Below are 20615 nucleotides of genomic sequence, written 5' to 3'. Positions count from 1 at the left end.
TTAAAACAGCGACTTAGTAGTGTATTTATTTTCGTATGATATTTATGGTTGTATTCTCATTTTCTTGGTCTCATTTGATAGAATGGAAGATATATTAGAAAAATAGAGATGATTTTGATTGGTTTCATGATGAAAAGTACGTTGAAATTGAGCTCAGGTAGCGGAAATGTTCGATTTTTTTGCCAGTGTCAAGAGTAAACAAATCATGCCACGCGTCCAATATATGTCAACTGGTGAATCTAATATTCTTTCACAAGTGCGCTGATATTATTTATATCATTTTTACAATAATGCAGTAATCTGCATAACAGTAAATCTTCTATTTTTTGTGAGAAAGAAAATTAAAACTAGAAAGCAAAAGTAATATAAGAGAGGCCTGGAGATGTGACTAATGAACAGAGAAAATGTTATTTTAGTGCCAGGAATATCTGTCTTGCTTATTCTGGACCCTATTTTGAAATTGGCCAAATTGTCAATTTCTGTCCAATTTTTTATTGGGTAGTTGAAATTAGTAAATGGACGGTTTCTTGTATTCAGTCGATAGAAAAAATGGAGTTCTAGTGAAATAGCTATAATTTTAATCAACTGGAACAATGGAACTGACCAAAAATAGGGTTCAAAATGGGTAAAATTGCAGATGCGTAAATATCGCCAATATCGCTAACTTTACGACAGTGTAATTTCATAAGTTTTCCATCAAATTTTATACTTTTGGTGTCATTACCATCGGGAAAAGATTCTATCATTTCATAAGAAAAAATAATTTTTTTTTCGAGCCTGAGTGTGTGTTAACCCTTTGACTGTTTTGATCGTATATATACGTCTTACGAGCCAGTGTTTCAGACGTATATATACTACTCAATAATTCTAGCGGCTTCAAATCAAGCGGAAGAAAGCTGGTAGGCCTACATGTGAGAGAATGGGTCTGTGTGGTCAGTGTGCACCACATAAAAAAAATCCTGCAGCACACAGTGCGTAATGAGAAAAAAAAACTCTGATTGTTTTTTGGGATTAAAACGCCGACTTTGAGGTGTATTTTCATATAGTATTTATCGATGTATTTGCGTTTTCATGGTCTTAGGTGATAAAATGGAAAACATATTACAGAAATAGAGATGATTTTCATTACTTTGATGATGAAAACGACCTTGAAACTGAGCTCAAAGTAGCAGAAATGTTCAATTTTTACCAATGTTCAGGAGTAAACAAATCACACCACACGTCCAATACACGTCAATTGGGGAGTCTAATATTCTTTCACTAGTGCACTGATATTATTTATACCATTTTTACAATAATGCAGTAGTCTGCATAAAAGTAAATTTTGTATTTTTTGTATGAATAAAAAATCAAAATAGAAAGCAATAATAATATAAGAGGGGCCTAGAGATGTGACTAATGAACAGAGGATATGTTATTTTAGTGCCAAGAATGTCTACCTTATTTATTCTGGACCCTATTTTGAAATTGGCATCTTTTTTAGTTTGCGTGAAATTGGCCAAATTGCCAATTTCTGACCACAATATTGGGTAGTCCAAATTGGTGAATGGGCGGTTTCTTGTACTCAGCTGATAGATAAAATGAAGTTCTAAAGAAATAGCTATGAGTTCGGTCAACTGGAAAAACGAAATTGGCTGAAAATAGGGCTCAAAGTCGGCAAAATCGCCGATATGCATATGTCACTGAGACCGCTAACTTTGCGGGAGCGTAATTCCATGAGTTTTCGACCAAATTTCGAACATTTGGTGTCATTACCATCGGGAAAAGATTCTCTATCATTTCATAAGAAAAAATATTTTTTTTTTTTTTTTTTTCAAAAATTTAGCGACATAGAATGACAGTTTCAGAAAGGGGCCTGAAACAGTCAAAGGGTTAACCCTTTGACTATCGCAACCCCAAATCCTGAGGTGTCTCCTGGTGTCACAAAATATTTGAAAAAACAAAAAAAAAATCTTATGAAATGATAATCTTTCCCTGATGATAATGTCACCAAAAGTACGAAATTTGATGGAAAACTTACAGAATTACGCTCTCGCGAAGTTAGCGACCGCAGCGATATTTACGGATCAGCGATTTCGCCCACTTTGAGCCCTATTTTCGGCTAATTCCATTGTTCGAGTCGACCAAACTCATAGCTATTTCTTTAGAACTCCATTTGTTCTATCAACTGAGTACAAGATTCTACCTATTTACCAATTTCAACTACCCAATAACGTGGTCAGAAATTTGCAATTTGGCCAATTTCACGCAAATTAAAAAATATGCCAATTTAAAAATGGGGTCCAGAATGAATGATGCAGACATTCCTGGCTCTAAAATAACATTTTCTTTCTTCATCAGTCATATCTCCAGGCCCCTCATATTAATCTTGCTTTCTATTTTGAATTTTTATTCAAACAAAAAATAGAAGATTTACTGTTATGCAGACTACCGCAATGCTGTAATAATTGTATAAATAATGTCAACCCATTTATGACTGCATATTAGAATGGCTAGTTGGACATTTATTGGACAATGACATCATTTGTTTACTCTTGAACATCAGCAAAAATCAAACATTTCCCCTACTTTGAGCTCCATTTCAAGGTCCTTTTCATAGGATCTCAAAGTCGGCATTTTAATCCAAAAACACGGTCGGAGTTTTTTTTTTCTCATTATGCACTGCGTGCGGCAGGATTTTTTTCATGTGGTGCACACTGACCACACAGACCCATTCTCTCACATGTGGGCCTACCAGCTTTCTCATTCTTGATTTGAAGCTGCTAGAATTTTTGAGTATATATACGTCAAACACATTGGCTCGTAAGACGTATATATACGACTGAAACACTCAAAGGGTTAGAGATCGGGGGTCTCGACCCTGAAAGGGTTAAGGTGCCTGCCTTGAAAGGAGCTGTTAGTGTTCAACAGTATTCAAGCCTACAGAAAACAAATGACTCAAAAAGGATTATCACTCATTTTCCTTGCAGTTGCAATAATGATATTGTGAGCTTTGAATTCCAATATTATCACACCTACATTATTCATATTAGTTTTTTTTTTTACTCTATTGTGTGTTTAGAATTTGTTTTATACTCCAATCTAGCTTCTATTTTCTCAAGTTTTCCATAATGGAGTAACTGAAATTTGTCCTCAATGAACTTCATACTGTTTTCTGTGGCCCATTGGAAGACTTGGTTTTTATCCATTTGCAAATTAACAGTGTCTTCAATGGATAACAGTTTCATGCAAATTTTAGTATCATCAGCAAAAGAAGACACAGTGCTATGGTTTACATCTCTTTGTATATGAGAATGAGAAACAGGATTGGGATGAGTACTGTACCTTGTGGAACAGAGCTTTTCACTATGGCAGCCTTTAACTCTGTTTATTATTACTGCATTCAGTTAGTTAAAAAGTTAGATCCATCTTCCCACTTTTCCAGTTATTCTTTTAATAGGCATTTTCTGTGCTATCACACCATGCCAAAGGCTTTTACAAAGCTTGTTTATACTACATCTGCATTCTGTTTGTCCTCCAGCACATTCAAGAACATTATCATTGTGATCCATTAGTTGTGAGAGGCAGGAGTGACCTGCACTAAACCCATGCTGCACTAAGTTGTACAACTGTTGGGAATCCAAGTGGTTGGCAATCTTGCTTCTTAGAACCTATGTAAAGATTTTTATGATGTGGGATGTCATTGCTACAAACGTTTCTATTCAGTATTTCAGAGACAATGGACTAAAGTGTCCTTGATATGAAGAGTTGTCTTGCAATCTGGTACAACAGAAGCAAATCTATGGTTTGTAAATAATATGAGTGCATAACTAAATGTGTTTCACAGCAACCTTTCAATTAGACACTAAGAGCTTTTACTGCGGTGTGGGCAATTGGGAAGTTTTTCATTATGCATAACCTTAAGCTGGTGTAATATAACTGATATTGGATGAGTATCTTGGCATCTCTGCTCTTGTGCATCAAATTTATTGCCAGCCAGAAAAGTGCTCATCTCTTCAATATCACAAATGAAAGAATGTTTACTAATAATCTAGAAGTAGTAGTGTGAGTAAGAAAAGAAAACAGGTGTTACTGAGTAATTGTGCTCCAGGTAGTAGTAACAATAACACAATAGTACTATGTACTGCATAACATACAATGTGTTTTAGAAAAGACATGAATTACAAACATAAAATGATAATCAACATTTTATGCATTTATTTTTGTTGCCACATAAAGAGTTTCCACCAAGGTAGGGTGCCCCAAAGAAGTAAACTCATTTATCATCACTTTCATATATTACATTTTTAACCAAGAATATTTACCCAAAATTTTTAAGTAAATTTATTCAGGTATACACAAATACAGTTACATAGATTATCATACATAGCAGCATATGCATGGTATCATTCCTTTTCCCTTACCAACAGTATTAAACATTAATTGGATGTTAATTAAACAGGACAGAGCTACAAATAAAATATACAGTAATGTGTGTAGGAGCAGGAAGCAGCTGGATAGTCTCAGAAAAGTGGGATTCAGAGGGAGACATGGGTATGGAGTGTAAGAAGGTAATGATTATTATAACTGTGTGAGGGAGGATATAGTGTGAGGTCCTGAGTCTCGCCCATTGCACACTTCCAGATCATAACAGTAGCGACTACCACAGTCCAATTAAAAACACACAATTATTTAAACTACAGTTTTTAACAAACAAATGTGATTTCTTTATAAGCCTGTTTACATATTATTATTATTATTATTATTCTTTCAACAAATCGGCCATATCCCACAGAGGCAGGGTGGCCCAAAAGGAAAAACGAAAGTTTCTCCTTTTAAATTTAGTAATACAGGTCGGCCATCACTAATCTGGCATCACTGGGACCTGTAGTGTGCTGGATTAGTGAGTTTGCCAGATTACAGAGTGGTTAGGTTATAAATCACTTAATTAACCTATCAATAGAAAGACTTTCTGCTACATCTTCCTCATTTTCATCACTGCTTTCTCCTCCATTGGCTTGCTGCTGTGGATTTACAACCATCTGCACAATTTCTGAGTCAGTACAATGATGAAATTTGAGATTATACTAGCCAAAATTAGTGCTGGATTACTGATGGAACTAGATAACTGATTGTCGGATTAGTGATGGCCGACCTGTATATACAGGAGAAGGGGTTACTAGCCCTTTGCTCCCTTACATAAGATAAGAACATAAGAAAGAAGGAACACTGAAGCAGGCCCACTGGCCCATGCGAGACAGGCCCAATTCTCCCACCGGCTTAAGCCAGTGCCCTAATCTAATGAGGTCAGGTCACATTCACTTAAGGAAGGAGCATGGCATCTGACCTAGTAGCATAAGTTAGTCAGGTCTAACTCACACCCACCTACAACCATTCATGTACATGTATTTATTGAACCTATTTTTAAAACTACAAAATGTCTTAGCTTCTATGATGGTATGTACTTGGGAGTTTGTTCCACTCATCCACAACTCTATTATCAAACCAGTGCTTTCCTATATCCTTCCTGAATCTGAATTTTTCCAACTTAAAGCCATTGCTACGATATTTTTAGCACACTATTTACATCCCCTTTATTAATTCCCATTTTTAATTTATACACCTCAATCATATCTTCCCTAATTTTATGCCTTTCTAGAGAGTGCAGATTCAGGGCCCTCAGTCTATCCTCATATTCAATTCAATTCAATTCAATTCAAGTTTATTCTCTATAAGGGTTACAATGTGGGGTTTACAGGTTTTGGGTATTGTGTGGTTTACATGTTATAAAATACTAATTACAGAGGGGGCCACTAGGACACCAAGCATGGCTAGGCATTTCGGGCAGACTTAGATTAATTCTTAACATTAAATCCTTGCAGATTATGGTATTAAGGCTAAGTGACTATATCATAATTTGTGAGTTTAGCAATGTGAATGCTTTTGTTTTGGCACAATACAAAGTGTCTATATTGGGGTATCATAGGCAAACTAATGACTAGTTAGGATTTATTATTTTAAGATTAAGATTAGTATTTCTGGGTTTATAGTCAGTGGGTGAGTGAGTGTAATTGTGAAACACCAGGTGGTTATCATGTAGTTAGTTGTCGGGGTGTATCAGGGAGTTAAGATGTTTTCTAACTATAGTTTTGAAAGTGATGAATATGTCTGCAGTTCTAGAGTTTTCAGGTAGGGTGTTCCAGATTTTAGGTCCTTTGAAATACATTGAATTTTTGTAAAGGTTTAGTCGAACACGGGGAATGTCATAGAGATGTTTGTGTCTGGTGTTATGCCTGTGGATCCTGTCACAACTATCAAGAAAGCGTTTTAGGTCAAGACTAATATTGGAATTTAAGGTCCTGTAGATATAGATTGCACAGTAGTAAGTGTGGATGTTCTGAACAGGGAGTAAGTTTAGATCTATGAAGAGTGGAAGGGGGGAGGGGGTGTTGCCAGGGATGGGATTTAGTGATTATTCTTACTGCGGCTTTTTGGTGGGTTATTAGTGGCTTTAGGTGTGTTGCTGCAGTTGAACCCCCAAGCACAGATAGCATAGGTGAGGTATGGATATATAAGTGAATGGTATAGTGTGAGAAGGGCAGTTTGCGGCACGTAGTATTGTATCTTGGAGAGGATCCCCACCGTTTTGGATGCTTTTTTTGTTATGTGTTGGATATGGGTGCTGAAATTTAGGTTGTTGTCGAGGTATAGGCCAAGGAATTTGCCCTCATTATGTCTGGCAATTAGAGTGTTGTCGATCTTAATGTTAAGTTGCGCAACACCTGCTCTGCTACCAAACATAATATAGTAGGTTTTGCCAGTGTTAAGTGTAAGTTTATTGGCTGTCATCCAAGTCGATATTTTGAGCAGCTCCTCATTAACAATGGTGTTGAGGGTGGCAAGATTAGGGTGGGAGATGACATAAGTCGTGTCGTCAGCAAAGAGAATGGGTTTCAGGTGTTGGGATATGTTTGGAAGATCATTGATGTAAATGAGGAAGAGCAGGGGTCCAAGGACACTTCTCTGCAGAACTCCAGTATCAAGTAGCCGTATTGATGAGGCTGTGTCTTTAATGGTGACATACTGATACCTATTAGAAAGGTAAGATTTAAAATATCCAAGCGCATGGCCTCTTATACCATAGTCGTCAAGTTTGTGGAGTAGGATGCCGTGGTCTACTGTGTCAAACGCTTTTCTTAGGTCAATAAAAATTCCTAGCGGATATTCCTTATTTTCCAATGCTGTGTAAAGCAGGTCTATCATTTTTATAATTGCATCATTAGTGCTTTTATTTATTTAGTAATTTTAGCATACATACAGAGGTACAAAAAAAAAATACAGGTAAGAGCAGCATGCCAAAGCCACTTATATGCATAGCATTACGGGCTGGCTTAAAATTAACTTAAGATTAACTAAGCAATGATGAAATCAGTGATAAAACATTATTGTACACAGATAACTATAAAGCACAAATGAGTACAGTGGACCCCCGGTTAACGATATTTTTTCACTCCATAAGTATGTTCAGGTGCCAGTACTGACTGAATTTATTCCCATAAGGAATATTGTGAAGTAGATTAGTCCATTTCAGACCCCCAAACATACACGTACAAACGCACTTACATAAATACACTTACATAATTGGTCGCATTCGGAGGTAATCGTTATGCGGGGGTCCACTGTATTACAAAGACAGGTCATATGGTTGCATGCATTGCTGTACATTCAGTCGAATGGAGTATTCTGTTAGGTAGTGTATTTAAAAAAATAACAAAGTTAGATTGGGTCTTAGGTTTAACATTTGTGTGATATAATTGTGAGTAGCATTTAGGATATACAATTTATAAGGTTCAGTTATTCAGTATTTATTTGGTTTTGAGTGAGTAAGTGATCTTTGAGAAGAGACTTGAATTTATAAACAGGTAGTGTTTCTTTTATATTTACAGGTAATGAATTCCAGATTTTAGGGCCTTTTATGTGCATTGAGTTTTTGCATAGCGTGAGATGGACACGAGGAACATCAAAGAGTGATCTGTGCCTTGTGTTATGGTCATGTGTTCTGTTGAGGTTGGCAAGGAGATGTTTAAGGGGAGGGTTAATATCAGAGTTAAGTGTTCTATGTATGTAATAGGTGCAGTAATAAGTATGGATGTTTTGTATGGTGAGTAGGTTGAGTGTTTTGAATATTGGTGGAGTGTGCTGCCTGTAGTGAGAATTTGTTATCATTCTAACTGCAGCCTTTTGTTGGGTAATTAGTGGTCTGAGATGGTTAATTGTTGTTGAGCCCCATGTACAAATTCCATAGGTGAGATAGGGGTAAATAAGAGAGTGATAAAGGGCCAGGAGGGCTGACTGTGGAACATTGTACCATATCTTCGATAGTATGCCTACAGTCTTGGAAATTTTCTTAGAAATTTGTTGTATATGTGTATGAAATTTGAGTCTATTATCAAGGTGGATTCCTAAGAATTTTCCCTCTGTTAGCTTTGTGATAGGTGATCTGCTTATCGTTATGTTAAGAGGTACATCTGTAGCTCTGTTACCAAACTGAATGAAGTAAGTTTTGTCAATGTTTAGTGTAAGTTTGTTAGTCCTCATCCAGGTAGATATTTTCTGTAATTCGGTGTTTACAGTATTGGCTAGCGTGACTGGGCTCGGGTGAGAGAAGACGTATGTAGTGTCATCTGCAAAAAGTGTGGGTTTGAGTAATTGCGAAGCATTTGGGAGGTCATTTATGTATAGGAGAAAGAGAAGAGGGCCAAGGACACTTCCCTGTGGGACACCAACTGTAATTGGTTGAGCGGAAGAGCTTGCCCCATTTGCGTACACATATTGGCTTCTGTTGCTGAGGTATGACTTGAGGTAGTTGAGGGAGTGCCCTCTAATACCATAATGTGACAATTTTACATGGAGCAAGTCATGGTCAACTGTATCAAAAGCTTTACGTAAGTCAATGAAGATCCCCAGTGGGACTTCTTTTTTCTCTATTGCAGTGTATATATGTTCTAGCATGTGTATAATAGCATCATTAGTATTTTTATTAGGCCTGAATCCAAATTGGCAGGGGTTGAGAATGTTTTGGGAGATGAGGTAGGAGTAGATTCGTTTATGAATTAATTTTTCGAAGATTTTTGAGAGAGGGTGTAAATTGGATATTGGCCTATAGTTATTCAACTCTGTTTGGTCTCCTCCTTTATGGATCAGGGTGACCCTTGCTATTTTGAGAGCTGTAGGGAAGGTGGAGGATTCAATGGATTTGTTAAGAGTGTTGCAATGATTGGTGATAGTACTTGTGACACTTTTTTGTATATAAAGGGTGGTAAGGTATTTAAATCTCCTGCCTTGTTTTTTAGTGCGTTGATAATAATGGAGACTTCGTATGGGTTAGTCGGAGCTAGGAACAGTGTGTTCGGGTAGTTGCCAGTGAGGTAATCATTTGGTGGGGTATCTGAGCTTGGGATTTTATTGGCAAGGTTTTGTCCTATAGTGGAGAAGAAATCATTGAATCTGTTTGCTGTTTATGTTGGTGGGAGTTGGGGTTCATCTGATTTTGCTAATTTTATTTCGCTATTTCGTGATATCTTTTTTGTTCCCAGAATTTCTGATAGGGTCTTCCAGGTCTTTTTTATATCACCTCGTAAGTTGGATAATCTGTTCTCATAATACAATTTTTTTTGCCCTTCTTATCAGGCTGGTTAGGACTGACGAGTAACGTTTTGTTTGGTCTCTGGTTATGTGACCCATTCTGTACTGTTTTTCATATCGGTGTTTTGTATTTATGGATTTGAGAATGCTGGGTGTTAGCCAGGGACTGTTCAGTCTCTTAGCTGTCATCTGTTTAGTTTTTTTAGGGCAGTGCTTGTTATAGAGGTATTGGGTCTTTTTTAGAAAATTATTAAAACATTCGTCAATATCTGTATAGATTTCTAGCTCAGTGTGCCAGTCAATGTTTGTTACTGCTGTTGTGAAGTTATTAATGGCTGCCTCATTGTGAAGTCTGAAGGTGACTTTAGTAGTGTCTTGGGGTATTTTACCAAGAGTTGTTATGAGGAAAGTCCGGTAGTGGTCTGTGGTATTATCTGTGATTATGCCTGATTTTAAAGGGGATATGGTGTTGGTCCAGATGTGGTCAAGTAGGGAAACACTAGTCTCCGTAACTCTTGTAGGTTTTGCTACTGTTAGTAGCAACATGCAGTTACTCATTGTGTTTGTGAATTCAGTAACGTGTGGGTCCTGGTCTTGCAGGAGATTTATATTGAAGTCACCTGAGAGTAGTAAGTGATCTTTGTTCATGCGTGCATCAGTTATCATACTTCCTAGGTTTTGACTAAATTGGCTAATGTTTGATTGTGGAACTCTGTAGATGTTTATCACTGTGAGAGGTTTTTGTAGGCATTTTGATTTGAATTTAGCTATTATATATTCCCCATGTTCATCCCTTGTGCAAGTATTAGTGATACATTCTAGTTGGTCTGAGTAGTATATAGCTGTGCCACCCCCTTGTTGGTCTGGCCTACAGTTGTGTATGGCTGTGTAACCAGGAATGGCATAGACATCTGTAGTATCAGGCTATAGCCAGGTTTCAGTTAGTGTAATGATGGACATATTGGCATGCAAGGAATTTAGTAATGCTAGGAGGTCATCGTAATGCTTGCTTAAAGATCTGATATTGTAGTTAAAGATAGTTATGTTGTTGTTGGCTCTGAGAAGTGCCTTTGATTGTTCTGCTGTGTAGTAATTACAGTAACTGTTTGAATCATTTAAGTCATTAAATAAGAGGTTGGTATCAGGATCAATGCTTGTAATCATAAGATTTGTAGTGAATCTATAGTTAGAATTAAAAAATAGCACCTGAATTATTTAACAAATGTAAAAATAATGAATTATAATATAAAATTATAATATAAAAGGGACTAATATAAGTTGTGGTGAACAATAAAGTGGTAATCAAATAATTGCACTAAGGTCTAATACAGTGACTTTTGTGGAGTCTATGTTTAGAGCTAGAATGAGCTATAGTACAACTAGATTTAATCTAATAATATAAAAATACAAATTAAAAATAGCACCAGTCTCTCACTAGTAATTGCAATATGGTCTAATATAATGAATTTGGTATTGACTATAGTACAACTGAGTTTAATCTAATAATATAAAAAAGGCACAAGACTCTCAATTGTAATTGCACTAAGGTGTTATATAAGTTGTTTACAAGAATTAGAGTATAACTAGATTTAAATTGACAAGATAAAATATACAAGTTAAGAATAAAAAAAAGTAGAAAAAAAAAAATATATGAGGTAGTTGGTACTAGTTAGCAAAAGATAGTTAAGGGCCTTGAACAATAATATAATTGAAATATACACTAATTGCACACACAATATAGTCACTAAGATATGAAGACAATCTTAGAGTAGGAATTATAATATAAACTTATAATATAAGAATACAAATTGAAATGGTACTTGCAATTGCACTAGAGTCTGGTATAGGTTGTTGACAAGATCAGGAGTATAACTAGATTTAAATTGACAAAATATAATTCACAATTAAAGTACCAAAAGAATAATAGTAAAAAATAACAAGGGTAATGTCTTGGTTATAATATGATAGTAAGATGGTAGACAGGTACACAGGTACACAGGTACAAAGGATAATAAAAAGGTTGGAGTTGAATGTACAAACTTGAAAGTTTGGCAACAAAATGTTATGGGAAGTATAAAAAAAATGTTTAATGTACAAAAGTAAAATTGACTGGTAGTAAATATGGTGTTTAATAAAATTTTAGTAAGTAATAATGATTACAAAAAAGTGAAAAAGTAATGTTTATTTCATTCAATATTGCACTGGTAGTTATACTAGAGGTTATATGGCAGTACAAGGTAATTAAGAGTATTCTAAGATAGTAAATGTGGTATTAAAACAGGTAAAGGTAATTAGACAAGTAATGGTTATTAAATGTCAAAAATGTTAAAAGTAAATTGAAATTATAGTAAAAATGATAATTATTAATTTTAGTAAGTAATATCAATTGATAGTATTTAAAAAAATATGAGGTAGTAATATGGACAGAGAAAGTATCAATTCAGCTAATGTTTAAGCAAACAATAGTAAATACGAAAATTACATAAGGTGACTTATGCTTACTAGTAAAATCACAAAATGAGGTAGTTGATTATTTAATTACTAAGAGATTGTACAATGAAATTTGAACAATAATGGAGCAAAACATACACTACACTACGTAGGCTTTTAAGTTGGACATTGTTTATTTTTCCTGAATCCAAATTGGCAGGGGTTGAGTATGTTTTGTGATGTTATAAATGAATATAGTCTCCTGTGCACGAGTTTCTCGAAGATTTTGGATAGCAATGGTAAGTTTGATATTGGCCTATAGTTGTTTGTCTGTAGGGTCACCACCTTTATGTATTGGTGTAACCCTTGCTGTCTTGAGTAGTGTCAGGAAAGTGCTAGTTTCTAGTGACTTGTTAAAAAGTAATGTAATAGCATGCAAAAGGACATGGGCTGCTTGCTTGTACAATAATGGTGGGACGTGAGACAGATTCCCCGAGTTATTTTTAAGTGACTTTATGATCGCGGTGACTTCCGTGGGCTCAGTTGGTACAAGATAGAAGGAATTTGGGAAATTCCCATCTAGGTAGTCCCCGGCACGGGCATTGGTACATGGGATTTTACTGGCGAGATTAGATCCTATGTTTGAGAAGAAGTCATTTATCCCGTTAGCTGTATCAGTGGGATGCAGTGGTGTTTCATGAGGTTTAGTTAGAACAATATTCTTGGGTTTTTTTCAGTTTGTGGGTCCCCAGAATCTGGGAAAGTGTTTTCCAGGTCTTTTTTATATCTCCTCTTGTGTCAGTGAATCTGCTGGAGTAGTACAGTTGTTTGACTTTCTTTATTAATTTGGTGAGAACTGTTGAATATTGTTTAAGAATATCTTTGTGTATTAAGCCCTGTCTATATTGCTTTTCATATTGGTGTTTCTTATCAATGGATTTCAGAATGCTGTTGGTTAGCCATGGGCAACCAAGCCGTTTATTCGTGATGTTTCGTTTTTATAGGACAATGTTTGTAGTATAGTCTAAGTATTTTGTTAAGAAAAATGTCTGTCCAATCGTCAATACAATTGGCATTGGAGAATTCTGTAGGCCAGTCAACAGTCTCTAGGTCTGCTGTGAAATTCCTTATTGAGGCCTCGTCATGGAGTCTAAATGAAACTTTGTTGTATTCAAGTGGTGGCTTACTAATGTTTGTTAAGAGGAAGGTTGGGTAGTGGTCAGTAGTGCTGTCTGTGATTATCCCTGATTTAAGGGAAGCTAGTATATTGGTCCATATGTGGTCTATTATGGTTGCACTTGTCTCAGTAAGCCTGGTTGGTTTAGTTATTGTTGGTATGAGAAGTGTGCTGTTCATATTGTTGATGAAATCAGTTACAGTCTGGTTATCTGGTAGGCCAAGGTTGATATTGAAGTCTCCAGCTAAGAGAAGGTGGTGCTTGTTCAATTGTCTGCTTTTTATTAGTGACTTTAGATTCTCACTGAAGTTTAGGATGTTTGTGTGGGGTATCCGGTATATGGCACCGATTGTTATAGGCATCTTGAGGTTTTTATAGGAAAATTAGCAAAAATGTATTCCCCATATTCATCACTAAAGCAATTAGTGCTAATACAAGATAGTTGGTTAGAGTAATAGATTGCAATACCACCCCCAACTTGGTATGGTCTGCAGTTGTGGATTGCTGTGTATCCTGGTAGTGGGTAGATATTAATTGTGTCCTGCTTAAGCCAGGTCTCAGTAAGAATAATGCAGGAGAAGGGTGTCTTTAGTGACTCAAGGAGTGCCAGGAGGTCATCATAGTGTTTGCTTAACCCCTTCAGGGTCCAAGGCCAAAATCTGAAGTGGTGCTCCAGTGTCCAAGAAATTTTGAAAAAAAAAAAAAATATTATTTTTTCTTACAGAATTAAAGAGTATATTTTTGTGAAGGTAATAAGACAAAAAAAAAAATTTTCTGACCAGTACTTACTGAGATACAGCGGCGGGAACTTGACCCAAAATGACCGGGTGGCAGCAACATCAGTGACTTCCACAAAATCCCATTTTTTTATTTTATGTTTTTTATACTTTTTTCTTTTCTTTTCTAATTTTTTTCTTTTTCTAATAACATTTGTGGCCTGTGAGACCAGTATAATGTATACTGTATAAGTGTACACTCATTGTATTCCATGCAATAACTGCACTAATTTGTTTATCATTATATTGCTTACAAAACTTGTTTACAAGTTTATTGTAAACAAAATGATGAAAATATTAGTGCAGTTATTGTGTTGAATATAACGGTACCATATAGTACCATATGGTACAATGGTGTCATAGGGTGCAATTGTACCATATGGTACAATGGCACCATTTGGTACAATGGTACTATATGATACAATGGTACCATATGGTGCAATGGTACCTTATGGCACCATATGGTGCAATGATACCATATGGTGTAATGGTACCACAAGGTATCATATGATGCAATTCAAATTCAACTTCAAATTCAAAGTTTATTCTCAGTACCATATGGTACATTGTACCATACAGTACAATGATACCATATGGTTCATTGTACCATATGGTACTGTTGTATTCAACACAAAAAACACACTAATATTTGCATTATTATTTTGTTTATAATAGTTGTTTACAACAAAAATATGCAAAAATGTTGTATATTAGTAATGTTCTATTATATATTTACAAGTGTACAGGAACTTGACGCGTTCCTTGAGGTGGATGACAAATTACTTTGTCTTGGAAACTGCAGAATCAGTAGCTAGCTTGCATTGCCACTCAGTCTTGGCTGGTGTCTCATGCCACCAACACCTATTGACCATATGGTACACGGTATCATATGTTACAGGGTACCATATGGTACATTGTACTATATGGTATAGGGTACCATGCAGTACAGGATAACATATGGTGCAGGGTACCATATGGTACAGGGTACCATATGGCACAGGTTACCATATGGTACAGGGTACCATACAGTACAGGACACCATATGGTACAGATACAGGGATAATTATGGAAATAAGTCACCCTGACTTTTTTGGGTTATCCTAGGATTTTATACATATGCTGCTCTGTATGATAATCTATGTAATTGTATTTCTGTACACCTGAATAAACTTACTCAAGTGCATGTGGCATCATAAGTAAGTTTATTTAGTTATACACAAATAAAGTTACATAGAATATCATACTTAGCAGCATATGTTTGGAGAACCTAGGATAACCCAAAAAAGTCAGACAGATTTATTTCCATTAGGGTCCCTGTACCTTGTACCATATGGTATAATGTACCATATGGTACAATGTACTATATGATACATTGTACCATATGGTACCATTGTACTATATGATACCATTGTACCATGTGATACCATTGTATGACATGGCACCATTGTACCATATGGTACCATTGTACCTTATGGCACAATGGTACCAAATGGTTCAAAACCATAGAATTCGTCTTCAGCTCCACTTCCATCAGTTTTAGAACTGTAAGTTGTGAAGAGGAGAGTCAGAATTCACCCAGAGAGTGAGTGGGGAGTGAGAGCTTCCTTGCCGCCAGGCACAATGAACAAAGCTACTTTGCAGGCGTTCCCACAATGCCATGCGGGCATCCAGATTTTTTCTATGGTGTGCACACTGACCACCCAGACCCATTCTCTTAGATGTAGGCCTACCAGTCTTCTCGTGCTAAATTTGATGTCACTAGAATTTTGGCGTAGATCTATGGTTTGGACCCTGAATGTAAAGCCGTAGATCTACGGGACAGACCCTGAAAGGGTTAAGGACCTGATATTGTAGTTAAGAACTGACAGACTTTGAGCAGTGTTCAGGATAGTGCTGATACATGAGATCAACATTGTCATCCTTCTTTGTACATTTTCTAGTGCATTTATATCCATTGTGTAATACGGTGACCAGAACTGTGCAACATAATCTAAATGAGGCCTAACCAAAGATATAGAGAGTTGTGATGAATGGCTTTGAAAACTGACAAGTTGAAGAATTGAGGCACTTATGCAACATATGGATTCCCATATGTTGCGTAAGTGTCTCAATTCATGATATATATAGTGTAAGAAGAACCTGAGGACTTCTATTATTTATACTCCTTGACATGAAGCCAAGGATTCTGTTAGCTTTATTGCGAACACTCATGCACTGTTGTCTAGGTTTCAGATTACTGCTAACCAAAACTCCTAAATCCTTTTTGCAATCATTAATATTAAGATTTACATTATTTAGTTTATATGTGGCATGGTTATTTTCCTGTCCAACATTTAGAACTTTGCATTTGTCTATATTAACCCTTACAGGGTCGAGAGGCATTCTCCTAAACTCGTTCTCAGGGTCGAAAATTTTTCGGAAAAAAAAAATTATTTTTTCTTACGAAATGATAGAGAATCTTTTCCCGATCATAATGGCACCAAAAGTATGACATTTGATGAAAAATTTACGGAATTATGCTCTCGTGAAGTTAGTAGTCTCGACGATGTTTACGAATTGGCGATTTCGCCCACTTTGAGCCCCATTTTTGGCCAATTCCTGTGTACTAGTTGACAAAAATCATATCTATTTTGCTAGAACTCCATTTTGTCTATCGAATGAGTACAAGAAACCACCCATTTACCGATTTCAACTATCCAATAAAGTGGTCAGAAATTGGCAATTTTGCCAGTTTCACACAAATTTCAGAAGATTCCAATTTCCAAATAGGGTCCAGAATAAACAAGAAAGACATTTCTGGCACTAAAATAACATTTCCTCTATTAATCAGTCATGTCCCCACGCCCCTCTTACATTTCTTTTGCTTTCCGCTTTGAATTTTTATTCTAACAAAAAATAGAAGATTTACTGTTATGCAGACTACTGCATTAGTGCAGAAATGGTACAAATAATATCAGCACACTTGTGAAAGAATATTAGACTCACCAGTTGATGTGTATTGGACACTTGGCATGATTTGTTTACCTTTGAACTTTGGCAAAAATCGAACATTTCTGCTACTTGGAGCTCAATTTCAAAGTACTTTTCATTGTGAAACCAATCAAAATCATCTCAATTTCTGTAATATGTCTTCCATTCTATAAAATGAGACCAGGAAAACTAGAATACACCCATAAATACCATACGAAAATACAGTGCAAAGTCGCTGTTTTGCACCAAAAACAAGGTCAAAGATTTTTTTTTTCTCATTACGCACTGTGTGCTGCAGATTTTTTTTATACTGTGCACACTGACCACATAGACCCATTCTTTCATATGTAGGCCTACCAGCTTTCTCTCGCTAGATTTGAAGGCGCTAGAATTTACGCATACTAGTACGTCAATAACCCTGGCGTAAGCCATACTAGTACGTCAGAAACCCTGAAAGGGTTAACTGCCCATCACCTCTTTTGATACACCTATATATGCCTCTCCTTTGACCAATGAGATGTTTTAATCTATTATCTATCTGGGATCACTTTAGTTAGATCTTATTTCCCTACTCACAACAAAAGCTGTCTGGGCAGCTAGTACAGTGGACCCCCGCATAACGGACGCCTTGCATAACGGACAATCCGCATAGCGGACGCTTTGATCGCTAAAATTTTGCCCTGCATAGTGCCCAAAAACCTGCTCAGCGGCCTTCGTCCGAGACGCGTCCAATGTGTGGCCTGAGTCACGCTCACATGTTCCGCGGGTGGCATTGTTTACCAGCCAGCCTCCGCGGTAACATCCAAGCATACAATCGGAACATTTTGTATTATTACAGTGTTTTTGGTGATTTTTTTCTGGAAAATAAGTGACCATGGGCCCCAAGAAAGCTTCTAGTGCCAACCCTACAGCAATAAGGGTGAGAATTACTATGGAGATGAAGAAAAAGATCATTGATAAGTATGAAAGTGGAGTGCGTGTCTCCAAGCTGGCCAGGTTGTATAATAAACCCCAATCAACCATCGCTACTATTGGTGGTACAGCTGCTGCTGCTGCTGTATCACCGTCAGCTGCTGCTGCACTGTCAGCTGCTGCTGCTGTAGTACCGTCTGCTGCTGCTGTAGCATCATCTGCTGCTGCTGTAGCATCGTCTGCTGCTGCTGTAGCATCGTCTGTTGCTGCTGTAGCATCGTCTGTTGCTGCTGTACCACCGTCAGCTGCTGCTGCTGCTGCTGTAGCATCGTCTGCTGCTGCTGCTGCTGTAGCATCGTCTGCTGCTGCTGTAACATCGTCAGTTGCTGCTGTAGCATCGTCTGCTGCTGCTGTAGCATCGTCTGTTGCTGCTGTAGCATCGTCTGTTGCTGCTGTACCACCGTCAGCTGCTGCTGCTGCTGTAGCATCGTCTGCTGCTGCTGCTGCTGTAGCATCGTCTGCTGCTGCTGTAACATCGTCAGTTGCTGCTGTAGCATCGTCTGCTGCTGCTGTAACATCGTCAGTTGCTGCTGTAGCATTGTCTGCTGCTGCTGTAACATCGTCAGTTGCTGCTGTAGCATCGTCTGCTGCTGCTGTAGCATCGTCTGTTGCTGCTGTACCACCGTCAGCTGCTGCTGCTGCTGCTGTAGCACCGTTGTTGGTGTGGCTTATTGAGAATACCAAGAAACAATTAACCCCAGAGGATTTGCGACCCAGGATAGCCCAAAAAAGTCAGTGTCATCGAAGACTGTCTAACTTATTTCCATTGGGGTCCTTAATCTTGTCTCCCAGGATGCAACCCACACCAGTCGACTAACACCCAGGTGAACAGGGAAAATGCCTGGAACTAGTGCTCATATTGGTGAATTTAGAGCCAGCAAAGGTTGGTTTGAGAGATTTAAGAATCGTAGTGACATACACAGTGTGATAAGGCCTGTTCTGGAAGAAAATACCAAACAGGACCTACAGTACTCAGGAGGAAAAGGCACTCCCAGGACACAGTGTCTCATCAGTCATTGCTGCATCTTCAATAAAGGTAAGTGTCATTTATTCTTCATTTAGTAGAGTAGTACATGCACAATATATATTGTGCATGTACTACTCTACTATTGTGCATGTATCCTTCTCTTTGTGTGTAGGAAAATGTATATTTCATGTGGTAAAATTTTTTTTTTCAAACTTTTGGGTGTCTTGCACGGATTAATTTGATTTCCATTATTTCTTATGGGGAAAATTCATTCACATAGCGAACATTTCGCATAACAGCCAGCCCTCTTGCACGGATTAAGGTCGCTATGCGGGGGTCCACTGTATTATGCTCTGCAACATGTCACCCCAAGTTTTGGCCATAATTCATTCCAGAAGGCTTTTCGAGTGCCATTACCGAACAAATTTGTTCACATAAGGAATAATGTAAATTAGATTAGTCCGTTTCAGACCCCCCAAAAATACACTCACAAAAGCACTGACAATAATACACTTAGACCTGTTCAAGTTGGGAGCTGTTCGAAACTCGGGGTACCATTGTACAGTGGACCCCCGGTTCGCGATGCTATCGGTATCCGATAAATCCGGTAACAGATGCATTATATCGCAGAAAATTTGCCTCAGTTCCCGTTACAAAACCTGGCATGTGATGCGATTCGTACGAGACGTGTCCACGTGTTGCCTGAACTGCCCCGTGTGTGCCAGTGTTTGCAAGCCAGCCAGTTTGCGCGCATCTAAGGATATTCGGTAAATTCCATATTATCCATATTATCACTGTTTTTGGTGCTTGTTTCTGCACCATGGGCCCCAAGAAAGCTTCTAGTGCCAACCCTTCAAGACCAAGGGTATTAATGACTATTGAAATGAAGAAAGAGATAATTGCAAATTACGAAAGTGGAGTGCGTGTGTCGGAGCTGGTCAGGTTGTATAGTAAACCCCAATCAACCATCTCTACTATAGTAAGCAGGAAAACAGCAATCAAGGAAGCTGTTCTTGCAAAAGGTGCAACTGTGATTACGAAACAGTGACCGCAAGTGTTAGAAAATGTTGAGAGACTGTTACTGATGTGGATAAATGAAAAACAGATAGCAGGAGATAGCATCTCTCAAGCGATCATTTGTGAAAAGGCTAGGCAGTTGCATGACGATTTGGTAAAATTGCCTGCAACTAGTGGTGATGTGAGTGAATTTAAGGCCAGCAAAGGTTGGTTTGAAAGATTTAAGAATCGTAGTGGTATACATAGTGTGATTAGGTATGGTAAAGCTGCCAGTTCAGACCACAAAGCGGCTGAAAAATATGTGCATGAATTCAAGGAGTATATAGAGGCTGAAGGACTGAAACCTGAACAAGTGTTTAAGTGTAACGAAACAGGCCTGTTTTGGAAGAAATTGCCAAGCAGGACCTTCATTACTCAGGAGGAAAAGGCACTCTCAGGACATAAGCCTATGAAAGACAGGCTTACTCTTCTGATGTGTGCCAATGCTAGTGGTGATTGCAAAGTGAAGCCTTTATTGGTGTATCACTCAGAAACTCCCAGAGCATTCAGGCAAAAGAATATCCTCAAGGCCAATTTGTGTGTGCTGTGGAGGGCAAACAGTAAGGCATGGGTCACTAGGGACTTTTTCTATGACTGGTTACACCATGCATTTGCCCCCAATGTGAAAAATTACCTAATTGAA

The 20615-nt window shown here is 37.5% G+C and overlaps 1 protein-coding gene across 6 annotated transcripts in view; it reads right to left on the bottom strand.

Moving 5' to 3' along the window:
* LOC128705063 (centrosomal protein of 290 kDa) overlaps positions 1–20615 on the bottom strand; it is a 448876-nt gene that overhangs the window by 142109 nt on the left and 286152 nt on the right. The window lies entirely within an intron of this gene.

Source organism: Cherax quadricarinatus, chromosome 16, assembly GCF_038502225.1.
Source record: "Cherax quadricarinatus isolate ZL_2023a chromosome 16, ASM3850222v1, whole genome shotgun sequence".
Lineage (NCBI taxonomy): Eukaryota > Metazoa > Arthropoda > Malacostraca > Decapoda > Parastacidae > Cherax > Cherax quadricarinatus.
Note: the sequence above shows the minus strand (reverse complement) of the source record. Positions and strands in the feature narration are given on the sequence as shown.